Below are 13,036 nucleotides of genomic sequence, written 5' to 3'. Positions count from 1 at the left end.
TCAAACACTGCTTTTACAATTTAGTAATCTAATCAATTAGAAGAAAGAAATGTCTGGCATTATCTACTCTTGATAAATTTGAATCCAAGATAAAGGTTTGGGTAGTTGGTTGTGATGACCACTTTCTTTTCCAGATGTTTACTATCTCTTTAGTAATGTTTCTGGAATTTTCCTGGGAATGAAGTCAAATTCATTGGCTTATAGTTTGGAGATGCACTTCTCCTTTTTGAAAACTGACTCAGTTGCCTTTCTTCAGTCTAGCAATCTTTCAGATATCAGTGACAGTGGCTTAGCAACACATCTGCCAGTCTGTATTGAAAGGAAAGGTTTTTTTTTCTCTTTGTGAAGCTAACTGGTTTATATGGGGATTGAACTTGTGACCTAATCCTCATTAGTTTTATATTCTAACCAATTACGTCCAGACAGAGGCGGAGTAGTCCTAATGAGAGAGAGACTTCATAGGTTGGAATGGGTTCTAAACTCCTGGACCAGCCGTACAATTTTAGCAAAGTCACTTGACCATTCTTTGCCTCAGTTTACCTATTTGTATGATAGACGTATTAGCATTGCTTTTAGAATGAATCACATAATAAGTACTTGGTGTTTGGAATAAAATCTTGACTATATTCTGAATATTGATTCAAGTAATGGAAAGGTTGGGAAGCAATGGACTTGGGTTTATATCCTGCCTTTGCCACTTACTATTTGCCACTTATCACTTTGAGCTTATCACTTAACCATTCTTACCCATCAAATGTGGAAAATCGGAATGATGACTTCTAAAATCATAGATTTATATCTATGATGTGACTATCTTATTACCATTTAGTAGAGAGACGGATAAGATACTAATTTAGATGTGTGAAGTATTAAGGGAGATGGGTTCTGTTCAACTCAGGTTATGAATCTGTTTTGTCTTCACCAACAGTAAAGATTCTGCAATGCTATGTTCATCTTTCAAAGCCTACTGTACAGTCTGATGCCTTCAAGAACGGTCTCCTGATTCTGTGGAAGTTAGACATAGAATTACTCTCTGCTGGCTGACATGCAGATGGCGACCTCCTGAAACAGACCTGGCATCTTGATTAAAAGATGTAGCTAACAATTACAAAAATGGCCTCATGAAAGATCTCCCCTCTCCCCCAAGAAACGAAGCAGTACCACCCATCAGCTAAAGACACAGAGGTAATATTTATGGTCTTTTCATCTGTTTAATCTGCCTTAGACAGAAAATTATTGTGACTTAGACATATTCCCTAAAGCACTTGGTCCATGGCAGGGAAGGTGATCCTTGAAGGTAATTAGCATTGTTCAACAAGAGCAAGTTAATTAAGGAGAATCTGTTGTTGAGGCTATAGTCTGCATGGTATGAGAATTCCTTCCACCTGAAGCAGATGACAACTAGCTATGACTGTATTTAAGTCCCGGGGAATTAGTTGAGGCATGAAGAGTTTAGGTGACTTGCCCAGTGCCCCATATAGTATTAGAGGTATCATAAGTATAGAAAATAAGTATTAGGGGTAGAATTTGAACCTAGGTCTTCATTAATATAATCCCAGACTGTCTCTATTGTTGAAGAGTACTTGTTCAATAATACCTTGAAGGTCAAATCAAAATGTCTAAATCCCTAAACCTCAAAGTCAAAATATCTAAAACTGATCTTATTATCTCCCGTCTCCTACCCATAGTTCTCCTCTTACCTCTTTGACTATTCCATCTAGGACTCCTTTGTTGGTTTTTCTGTTCTGTGTCTAGACGTGTCCAGTTTGATGGATGTTCCACCAGAATGCTGAGATGAAAACTCATATAAGAGAAATTATCACTTCTCTTCTTCCCACCAAGTTCTTTTTTGAGGAAAGTGGAAGGAGCTTAGCAAAGTTTGGAATGTTTGGTTGTGGTTGCCTGAGGGCCCTGTAAAGCAGTCCCAGAGTTAAAACTAGAATGCAACTTTCAGTAACCACTGGAAATTGTATTTGATTTTTGCAGTATACATTTAATGGTGTTTTGGAAAATTCTTTATTATCATTGTGTTTTAATTGCATCTGTCAACCCTGATTGCCTTTATAATGGGCTCTTCACACAGTTTGCCTTGTCGTAATGATAATGGCTGTGCATTGGGACTGTCTCATCCATTCAAATGGAATCCTGCAGCCCTGGAGGAGCTGGTGTAGCAGAACAAACATTGGACTAGGACTCAGAAAAACCTGAGATCTAGTCCCAGGTCTGGTACAACTAGGTGTGACCTTGGGAAAGTTTCTTTGCTTCTCTGAGCTAGTTTCTTCATCTACCAAATAACTGGGTGATCTCAAAGGTTTCCTCCAGTTCCAAAATCCAGTGATTTTCTAACTCAGCAGAGGAAATGAAGCCACGTCTGGGGTGAAATACAGGCTTCATTTGCTATAGTCCAGCCATCAGGAAATGGGCCAATCACAGGGAATTACAGGGAGGGGGAGGAGGAGTGTTAGGTAGACAAAAAGCAATTATCCAACTTGGAACATTACCAAAGTCTTAGGATTAATATCCTGCTTTTACCCAGTGTCCCTAAGGATGTTAACAAATAAAATTATTATTGTTGTTATTATTATTTTTGAATGTAGTACATCCTGCCCACATTTGCAATCCCTCTAGATCCCATTGCTTTTTAGGTAGGGGAGAATGCAGGGTGACCAACTTAAAAAATACAGCTTTGGTTATACATTCATTGTATGCTATATTTGTTTTCTTCTGCAAACATCAAGGTTTCTTTTTTTTTTCTGGATGAGTTTCAGGCTATGGCTAGGCTGAAAATGAAGGTTGCACAGTATATATGCAGAGCAGAGGCTCACAGAAGCTATTTCCCAGCTGAGTGGGAGAATGTCTATAATGTGTTCATATCCTAGGAGGAACCAATAGTCTCTGATCCTCTCTTTCTGAGTGATCTGAGTAAAGGCTCAGGTTACTGGACTCAGTAACACCACTCATGAGAATGCCACGAGTGACCAAAATAACAAAATCTAGTAGTGAAGAGAAAACCAATTTGGTAATCAGAAAAGCCTGGGTGTCTGTTCCAGTTTTACTATTGACCCTGGCTGTGTCACTTCAGTTTTTTCAAGATCCTAATTATTCCAACTGAACCACCTCACACTATGGGCCCCCACGTTGGCTCTGTCACATATTCTAAGTTCATGATACTGACCCTTGTGTCCCCCATTTCCCATACATGCTTCCCTCCAGTCTTTAACTCATACCTGTAAGGGTACCCATAGAAGGAAGGTCTACATCCTTGAATCTCTATAGGTCTCTCTGAGTCTATACTTATTGCCTTTGTTTCCTTTCCACCAACACATCTCTTAATCCTTTTCAAATATAACTTTCAGCCCCATTCCACTAAGACTCTAACTATTAAGTGTCATGTCTTATGCCCTTTCCCCTCTCTGGCTTTATCTAATTTACTAATTATTATCCTTTATGACATTTTGACTTTACAATGCCTCCTGAAACATAGTAAATGTTTAATAAATATTTGCTGATTGACTTTTGTCATTGTTGACCATCCTATCCTTGAAACTTTTTCCTCTTAGCTTCTTTGATCTGCCAATGCTGATTACCCTCTTACCTCTCTGTCTCTTCTCTGCCTCTTTTGCTGGATCTTCTTATTCATCTGGTTCCCTAAATATGATCATTCTTTTCTTTTCAAAGATTTTATTTTTATCTATTTTATTAATGGCCTGGCTCTCTATCCATTGCGCTACCTAACTGCCCCTAAGATTTATATTCTTGAACATGGTCAATGCAGATTATTTTTTATTAATAGAATTTATTTCCGGGTATCTCATTCCCTCCCTCCCTCTTCTCCCCACACCACAAAAGGCATCATCCAGCAAACAGATTTGTGTACATAGATTATGTCTTTTGTATTTCCATTTTTCAGTTCATTCTCTTGAGATAACATTCTCAAGTTATTTTTCAAATATTAAATCTGTACCTTTATATAATGATCTCATGATTCTACTCATTTCACTCATTATTATCTTATGTAGTTCTTTACAAGCTTAAAAAAAATTAACCTGTCATTTCAAACTGCTCAGTAATATTCTATCACAGTTGTACCACAACTTGTTTAGCCATTCCCCAGTTGATGGATGTTCCCTCAGTTTCCAGTTCTTTGCCACCATAAAGGGAAATGCTGTATTTTGGAACATATAGGTTCTTTTCTTTTTCCCTGATCTCTTTGGGAAATATATTCATTCTTCATAGACCTTTGCTTGGGCTCTTTTCTTCCTTCCCTGTGTACCCAGTACTCTTTCTCTTGGTAATCTCTTTGGCTTCCACAGTTTCAGTTATCACTTTCAAGCTACTATCCTCTGCTCTATATCTTTAATATCCTTATTATGAATTTCCTAACTGCCCACTGGATGGACATCTTTACTTAGATGTCTTTCTACCACCTCAAAATAGACATATCTAAAATGGAACACTTCCCCCACCCTTTCTTGCCAACTTTTCCTCCTTGTTTCCTTATTTGACTCAGTCCTCTTCTTCACCCCCACAACCAACTAGTCACCAGCTTCTTCCTTTGCCATATCTCTCCCCATCTGTTTCTTCCTTTACCATCCCATTGCCACAACCCCACGTCAGTATCTTCCTTTAAATTCTTACAGTCGTCTCTTAACGGGTCTCTTTGTCTCTCCTCTTCCCCTGTTTCTGGCTTAATCACTGTTAACAGGTTAATCTTCCTACATGACCATTTGGCTTATGTAACTCCTCCTCCTAACAAATCTCCAGGGGCTCTCCATTGTTTACCAGATAAAGTCCAGACTCCTTAGCTTGGCATTTGATGCCCTCTACCTCCCAGTCCAACCTACTTTCCCAGTGTTATTTCCTGTATGTATGCTGTGCACTGTTGCCAAATAGGGCTGCTCTGTACAGTTCTGCCTCCACATTGTTGCCCCTGCCATTTCTTGTGTCTATTGTGGGCGCCTATTAATGCAAGATTGTCTATAGTATATTTGGAATAAATGTCAGATCCAGAAGGGACCTGGGACTTAAAAGCCCAAATTGAGGATGAGATCTGCCCAGGGCCACTGGCAGAGATAGGACTAGAACCCTAGGACTTGGGTCTTGGAGATCTGCTCCTGGAAACAATTCTATTCCCCTGCTCCTACTCATCACTATGTGCTATCGATTGTCCTGTATTTTGTAAACTCACAGGGTCATAGATTGTCAACATGAAGGGACCTCTGACCTATACTGAATCAAGAATCTTCTTCTACAACACACCTTAGAAGTGATCCTCCGTCCTTGACCTCCTCTCTGAAGTCTTCTTCTTTGAAGGTATAGATCTCAAATGCCACCTCCACCATAAAGGCTTCCTAGATAGCCAACACAGAAATACACTCACCTTCTTTCTCCTTTGTTCTCTTATAGCTCTCCGTTTGGACTACTCTTATGATGCCACATGCTTAGCCCATGTCATAGTTCTGAGTGTATGTGGCAACTCTAAACTACTTAAGGATGAGGAGTGTCTTATTCACTTCTGTATCCCTTTTTGTTATCTAGGCCAGGGTATCACACATCCTACAGAATTAACATACTACCACTAGTTATAATGACAGACTTTTTAGTTAATGTTCGTTGAATGAATTAATAAATGAATTTTGTGGGAGGGTAAGCATCAAATGTTTCCACAGAAGTTATATTTCCTGGTGACCTATTAGAAAGATAAGAAACTTTTAGCCCAATTTGAATACCAAATTTGATATTTAGGTTGCTACTATCTATATGTGTCTATATGTCTACATATATACTTAATAGATTTCTAAGACTATATATTCATGTAGTATACATATATGTATACACACGAATACACTATATATACATATGGATACATATGTGTAGACATATCTATATATTAGACATATATGTAAGTTTAAAATATATGTATACATAATAATATACAGACATATTATATATGATAAATTTATATGTATACATATAGAGAGAGAGGGAGAGGAGGAAAGAGAGAGGAAAATGGGGAGGGCAAAGGGGACAGAAAATTAGAACCACAGGAAAGAAACAAAGATAGACAGAGAGTGGGAAAGAGAGAGCTAGGGAAGGGGAGGGAGGAAGAGAGAAAGAGAAAAAGAGCCAGAGAGAGAGAGAGGGTGGGTTGAGGGAGACAGAGACAGAGACCCAGAGACTCTCTGGTACTCCTAGGTTCATAGAATGACTTGGTACCTGGTCTGTTCACAATGGAAAGAACACCGCCTTTCAAATGGGAAGACCTGTCTTAAATATTGGTCCTGGCATTTAACCACCACTGTGACCTTGGGCAGGTCCCATAATCTCCTTGAGCCTCAGTCACCTCATATGTAAAATGAGGGGGTTGGTGCAGATCACCTCCAAGGTCCTTTCCAGCTCTAAATCAATGACCTTGGAAGTCTCCTGAGAAAGCCTTGGAATGATTTGCATCCTGGGGAAGTCTGGCTAAGCTCCAGCTAATCCCTGTAGCTCCTTCAGTGCACACCTGCTTGTCTGTCAACCTACCGTCTCCTCAGTCACTTCCCATGGGATGTCTGGGGTCAAAGGGCTTTGAGAAAGGTCTTTTATCGGCTGCTTTGCTGCCAGACCCTGCTCTCAGCAGCACCTGGGGCCAGATTTAATATTTTCTTTGGAGAGAGGTCAAGACCCTGTCCCTCCTAGAATGGGGCAATGACCTTTCGCTGGCTGCCTCGTTCCTCTTTTACAGAGAGATTTTTAGTTGAAACTCAGGGCTAATAAAAACAGTAGTACATTGATATAGCACATTAAGTTTTGCTGGACACTGCAAATATTATCTTGTGTCCTCGCAACAACCCTGGTAGGTAGATACTATTATTCTCATTTTACAGAAAAGAAACTGAGGCAGACAGATTGAGTGACTTGCTCAGTCATACAACAAGTAAATATCTGAGGCAAGATTTGAACTCTGTTCTTTCTGACTCCAGGTTCAGAACTCTATTAACCATCAACTAGCTGTGTATACCACTGGGTCAAACTTGATAATAGTGACATAGATCAACAACAGTCAGTACTTCTTCATATTAAAATAATTTTTCTGAATCTGAAATGGAAATTTGCTTTTAGATTCCCTAAAATTGTGTAGTTGGCTTTTCATTAACAGTATTTGGATAGACTATAAGCAAAAGCATACAAAAATGTCCTCAAATCCAAAAGTCACTAATATTTAGCTTTGGGATACAGCAGGTGATTATTTCCTGATGCTCACTTATGTTCCTAATTATATTTCTTTTGGTTTAATCTTACAATTAATTCGTGTTCCTTGAATACTGCAAATGGCTTGGTGCGGGTGGCAGACTACTGAGCCTAGTCTAAGCTGCAGAGGGAAGTCTACCTCTAATTTACTTCCTTTTTCAGGAAGGCATTCCACAATGACAATGATCCTAACCTTGTTATTCCAGAATAGATCATACTATGTATTTAGAATAGAATATTAGTTTGGAAAGAGACTTTTATCCAATCCTCCTGTTTATTATTATTATTATTGTTATATCATCATCATCATCATCATCATTATTATGGCCATGATGATTGGATTGCTTTAGTAGAGGTATTGGGCATGGAATAATAAACCTCTTTATTTTATCGATGAGGAAATGATGGCCAAGAGTAGGGAAATGACTTGTCAAAAGTCACTGAGTGAGGATTATGATAGTAGATATTAGACCAGAACCCAAGACTCCTAATTCTATTTCTAGGAACAATTCTTCTCTACTCCTTTTTCTCTCCCTCTCATTATGTTATTATTTTTCCTGTGTTTTTTGAACTACACAGGTTATAATATGTCAGAATTGGAAGGCTATCCTGTCCAACCTACACCTAATTAAGTCTCACACTTTAACATATCTGACAACTGATCATCTAGATTCTGACTGAAGAGTTTTGAGTGGAAACCTTACTACTCAATTCTCATTTTGAATAGCTCCAATTTTTAGGAACTTTTCCTGATATGAGGCCCACATTTGACTTCTTACAACTTTTACCCAGGTAGGTTGGTGGCACAGTGGATAGAATGCTGGTCCTGGAGTCAAGAAGAATTCCTCTTCCTGGGTTCAGATCTGGCCTCAGATGCTTACTAAGCTCTATGGCCCATGGCAAGTAATTTAACCTTGCTGCCTCAGTTTCCTCATCTATAAAATGTGTTGGAGAAGGAAATGGCAGACCACTCCAGTATCTTTGCCAGGAAAACTCTAGATGGTGTTACAAAGAATTAGATGCAGCTGACGTGACTGAACAACTTTCGCCCATCCCTTCTAGTTTTATTCCTTGGGGCCAAGAATGAGCTTCCTCATTCTTCCACATGATAACCTTTCAAATGTATCAATTGCACTCTGGTCTTTCTCTTCTCCAGGCTTAACCTGTCTAGTTCTTTCAGCTGATTTTCATATGGCATGAACTTGTGGACCTTCACTATCTTAGTCCCTTTTCACCTGAGGTAGACTCTCCCCCTCACCAGTAATGGATGCTCCTCCTTAGAATCCCCTATATCAGTGATGGGCAAACTTTTTAAAGAGGGGCCCAAAGGAAAGGAAATACTCATCTGTCAGTCTGTTTCTAAGGCAACTCTTTTTGCAGTTTCATTGTATTGTATTCTATTCATTGTATTCCTCAGATTAGGAATAATGTCGAGCCGTTGGATAGAACATTTCAGGGGGCCACATCTGATCCGCAGGCCATTGTTTGCCCATCACTGCCCTATACTAAAGAAAAAAGCACCTTAGTGTAGTGAAAAGATTGAGCTGTGATTTAGGAGATCTCCATCTTTATCCTTTATCTATTGGAAAGCCAGATAGCCTCTCTTAATTTCAGTACTTAGCATAGCACTTGGCACATAATAGTAGGAGCTTAATATAAAATTTTTAATTGACTAGTTGACTCTCTGGGACTCAGTTTCCTTACCTATAAAATAAGAACTTTGATTAGATTAGATGATCTGTAGGATGCCTTCTAGTTCGAAAGGGTATAATCTTTCAAAGGCAGTTAACTTCTCTGGGGTTCCATTTTCTTAGCTGCAATATAATAGGTTTGACTAGATGATTTCTAAACTGCTTTCAAGCACCAACATTCTGTGAGTCTATAACTAACTGATTTTTTTATGATTAAAACTCAGTTGAGAATTAATATATATTCTTGAGTCCATATAGAAATGCAAAATGGGCAGGTTTGGGGCAGTCGATGCACATGTTACAGCTAGAAGATTGTTTCATGAAAATGTTATGTCATTGTTTCTAAATTCCTTGAAAGCAGGAAACTTATTTTTATTCATGTATATATATGTGTGTGTATATGTATGCATATATATATATATATATATATATATATATATGACAGTGTCTTGAATGCATTGAATTGAATTGTACTGGAAATAGATTTGCCTCCTTACATTTGATTTTAGACTAATGTTAAAATTTAATTTCTATTCCCTAAACACATAATAATAGGATAAGGAGGTTTGGATGATGGAGAAAACCCCAATCCTTACTTTATCTGTTTCATCTAAAGCAGATGACTTACTCTTCAGACAGACCTTCCTTCCCATCATTCCTGAAAGCTTTTTAGCATCATTACTCCACTCTGCCATCTTTTTTGGTCATAGAATAAGTAGAATCCTTACTCTCAACTAAATCTAATCCTTCCTACAACTTCAACCTCTACAGCACCTACCTATGGTACCTTTCTTGTAGTATATTTTAAAGAAAGTTTTCTTGGATGAAATGTAAGTTGCATGTTCTCCTTCTTCCTCCAGGAACTTGTTCTAACATACCCTATCTCTCATGCATATTTAACCTCTTTCTCTCCATTGGCTTCTTCCCATCTGTCTACAAATCAACCAATCAACAAGTATTTACTATATGCTCATCACGGTGTTAAATCCTCAAAGAACTTATATTCTAATTGAGGAGATAGCATCTAAATAAATAGGTACATAGAAGAGACACAAAGCGTAGATGAAAGGTTAGAAGAGAAGCACCTGCTATTTCTTCTCTGGGGTTCCATTGTCTTATTTCCAGTATGACATGCTTGACTAGATGATTTATAAACCATCTTCAAACACAAACATTCTGTGAGTTTATAATTAATAATTGTACCAAGCTAGGTTCAAGGGACAGAAATAAAAAGAATGAAATATATTCAGTACTCCCTGGTGCTTAAAAAAAGGAGGAGCTTTCTTTTCATTGCTAAGCATCTTGAAAAAGTTGTCTGTTTCCAGTGTCTTCATTTTCTTATTACTCACTTTCTATTGAGATCCTCAAAATATATTGGTTTCTTTCCCTAATGTTTTTAATATTTCTCTGTAAGGTCAGCAATGACTTCCTAATAACCAACTCCAGAGGCATTTTCTCTCCTTATTTTCCTTGACCTCAACAGCATTTGATGTTTTGGTTACACTTCATCCTACTGCAGACTCTCCAGTTTTGACTTCTATGAAACCATACTTTCCTACTTCTCCTTACCCTCTAAGCACTTCATTTCTGTCTCATGCAGTGGCTCCTGAATGCAAGTATTCCCCTAGAGCAGTGATTCCCAAAGTGGGTGCTGCAGCGATCCAGTGGGGCGGTGATGGCCAAAGGTACATTTGGGGGTGGTGAATAACTGCAAGGGGGCGATGATAGTATGTGATAGGAGGCACTAAGTAATATTTTTTCTGGAAAGAGGGCGGTAGGCCAAAAAAGTTTGGAAACCAATGCCCTAGAGCATTGTTGGCAAACATTTTTGAGTTCATGTGCCCAAACTGCAGCTTCAAGCTGCCTGTGCCCCCCTCCACTACCCCAGAGAGTGGAGGGAGGAAGTGCTCACTTTGGGTGGGTGGATAGAGGAGCAGGGAGCAAAAATGTCTTCAGGCACTGGGAAGAGGAGGAATGGAATATCATCCCCCTTGCCAGCCCCGCATGCGTGCCAATACTTTTCCAACACTACCCTAGAGTCTGCCCTTGCTTCTCTTTTCACCTTTCCCTATGCTTTCCCCCTTGATCATCACTTGTAGTTTCTACTACCATCTCTATACCAATGACTTCTGCATCAATATCTGTGTCTGGCATCTCTTCCAAAGACCATAGACTTTCATCTCTAAATGCCTAAAGATTACTACCACCTGAAAGGCAGACTGGCAGCCAAATTCAACATTGTCCAAAATTACTTTAATCTCCTCTCAATGTAGACTTCTTGCATCAGCTTTTCTGCCTATGGCACCAGTATAAATTCTATCATGCATTTGAAACTTTGAGATTATTTTTGATGTTTGCATCTCCTTCACTATTCCTCATACTAGGGGAATCATCAAGTCTTGTCATTGGATTATACCTTTATGAGCTGGAAGAGATCTAGGTAACTTAGTGGATAGAGTGTTGGACGTGGAGTCAGGAAGACCTCGGTTGAATTCTGCTTCAGATACTTACTTGCTGTATAACCCTAGTCACGTCACTTAACTCATTCAGCCACAGTGAGGGTCATAATAGTAGCCCCTACCTCACAGAGATGTTATGAGGCTCAAACGAGTTCATGTTTGTATAGTACATTGTATTAATTATTATACATATATAGTATATATATAGTACATTATATATATATAGTACAGTATATATATAGTACATTGTTATAATTATTGTAACTAGAATTTAAAATTCTAGTTACAATAATTATAACAACAATAATAATAATCATTACACTCATTATCTTGGTTATTTGCTCAAACAGCCCAGGCATTTTACAGATGAAGAAACTGAGGTCCAGTGCATGGCTTGGCAGTTTCAAAATCAAGTCCTTTTGGCTCAGGGCTTTGTCTGACATTCCATACTGCTGCTATGTGGAAAAGAGACAATGCCGGAAGAATCAAAGGGTTTTTTTATTCTTTGGATTTCACATAGCATTTTGTTTTTCAGCTTGGTCTATGTGATAATATACTTACAGTTTTTATACCAATCCCTCTACTAGATGACAGACTGCATGTCAGAATCATGTCTTAACTTTCCCTTATACTATGAAAGGTAGGGTGGCATATTGGGAAGACTTCCGAATTTGGATTTACCTAGTGGTGCACCAGCAGCAACTCGTGCAGGCTTGGGAGATCTGATTGTTAAATTTTCACCCTGAGAATTTACACCTTTAAAAATGGAAATCACTACAAATTAGGGTTTGAGTTATTGTTTTGTTAGGAAAGTATTGTAGAAAATGTTAAAAATTCAGATGAACTTTAAATATGTGTCATGTATTTTCAGAGAGCTGGTTGTTAAACATTTATCAACATACCTCTGGTGCTAGGTTTGGTTTCCTTCTCTGACTGCCTTTGTGACTATGGATACAGTCACTCTAATCTCTGAACTCAGATTTTGCATCTGTAAAATGATACCTTTTTTGTTTTGTTTTTGATGAGGTTGGTAACCTAGCCTCTGAATATATACTAGTTGTTCTTGCTGTTATCAAAATTGTGTATTTTCCCTCTGCACCTATGCAATTTCTTGCACATAGTAGGCAGTTAATGACTATTTAATGTTGAAAGTCAAACTGGAAGTTGATGTTCGCCCTGAACAAATCATGCGTAACTAACTGAGAACTCATATTACAGAGTTAAAAGTGACTTGTCTAGTGTCATGCAGCTGATAACCAAGCCTATTACCAGAGATTTGGCCATCAGGTGCTATTTTTATATATGTAATAAAAATATCATATGTAATAGCACATATATAATATGACATATAATATAAAATGTATTTTTTATTTTTAAAATTTGGGCTACAATAAATTATTCAACTACTTAAGTAGGGAGAGGTTATAGCCTACATCTATGGAAGGAGAGTCTCCTTCCATGAAAATGTGATTTCTTGAAGAATTACTTTGGAAATAGAAGTAACGTCATTCGATTTAATCTTGTGTTTCTCCAGAACGAGTTAACAATGTGTGATGAAGCCCGCTTGAACATCTTTTTACCCTTTTTATTTGTACAAGGTCTTCCATCCTATCTCACCTTTTTACTACACACACACACACACACACACACACA

The 13,036-nt window shown here is 38.3% G+C and overlaps 1 long non-coding RNA gene across 3 annotated transcripts in view; it reads left to right on the top strand.

Annotated features, from left to right (window-relative positions):
• Positions 1 to 935: 935 nt before the first annotated feature.
• Positions 936 to 13,036, top strand: part of LOC123242123 — a 200,977-nt gene continuing 188,876 nt past the window's right edge. For 2 of the 3 annotated variants that reach the window (XR_006505803.1, XR_006505802.1), the window contains exon 1: positions 936 to 1,185. This is a non-coding gene — a long non-coding RNA (uncharacterized LOC123242123). Of the gene's footprint in view, positions 1,186 to 5,190; positions 5,314 to 13,036 lie in introns of all 3 variants that reach the window. The other variant, XR_006505804.1, reaches the window with a different exon arrangement.

Source organism: Gracilinanus agilis, chromosome 3 (assembly GCF_016433145.1).
Source record: "Gracilinanus agilis isolate LMUSP501 chromosome 3, AgileGrace, whole genome shotgun sequence".
NCBI classification, from domain to species: domain Eukaryota; kingdom Metazoa; phylum Chordata; class Mammalia; order Didelphimorphia; family Didelphidae; genus Gracilinanus; species Gracilinanus agilis.
The sequence above is the reverse complement of the archived record's forward strand: the minus strand, read 5'-3'. Positions and strand labels throughout refer to the sequence as shown.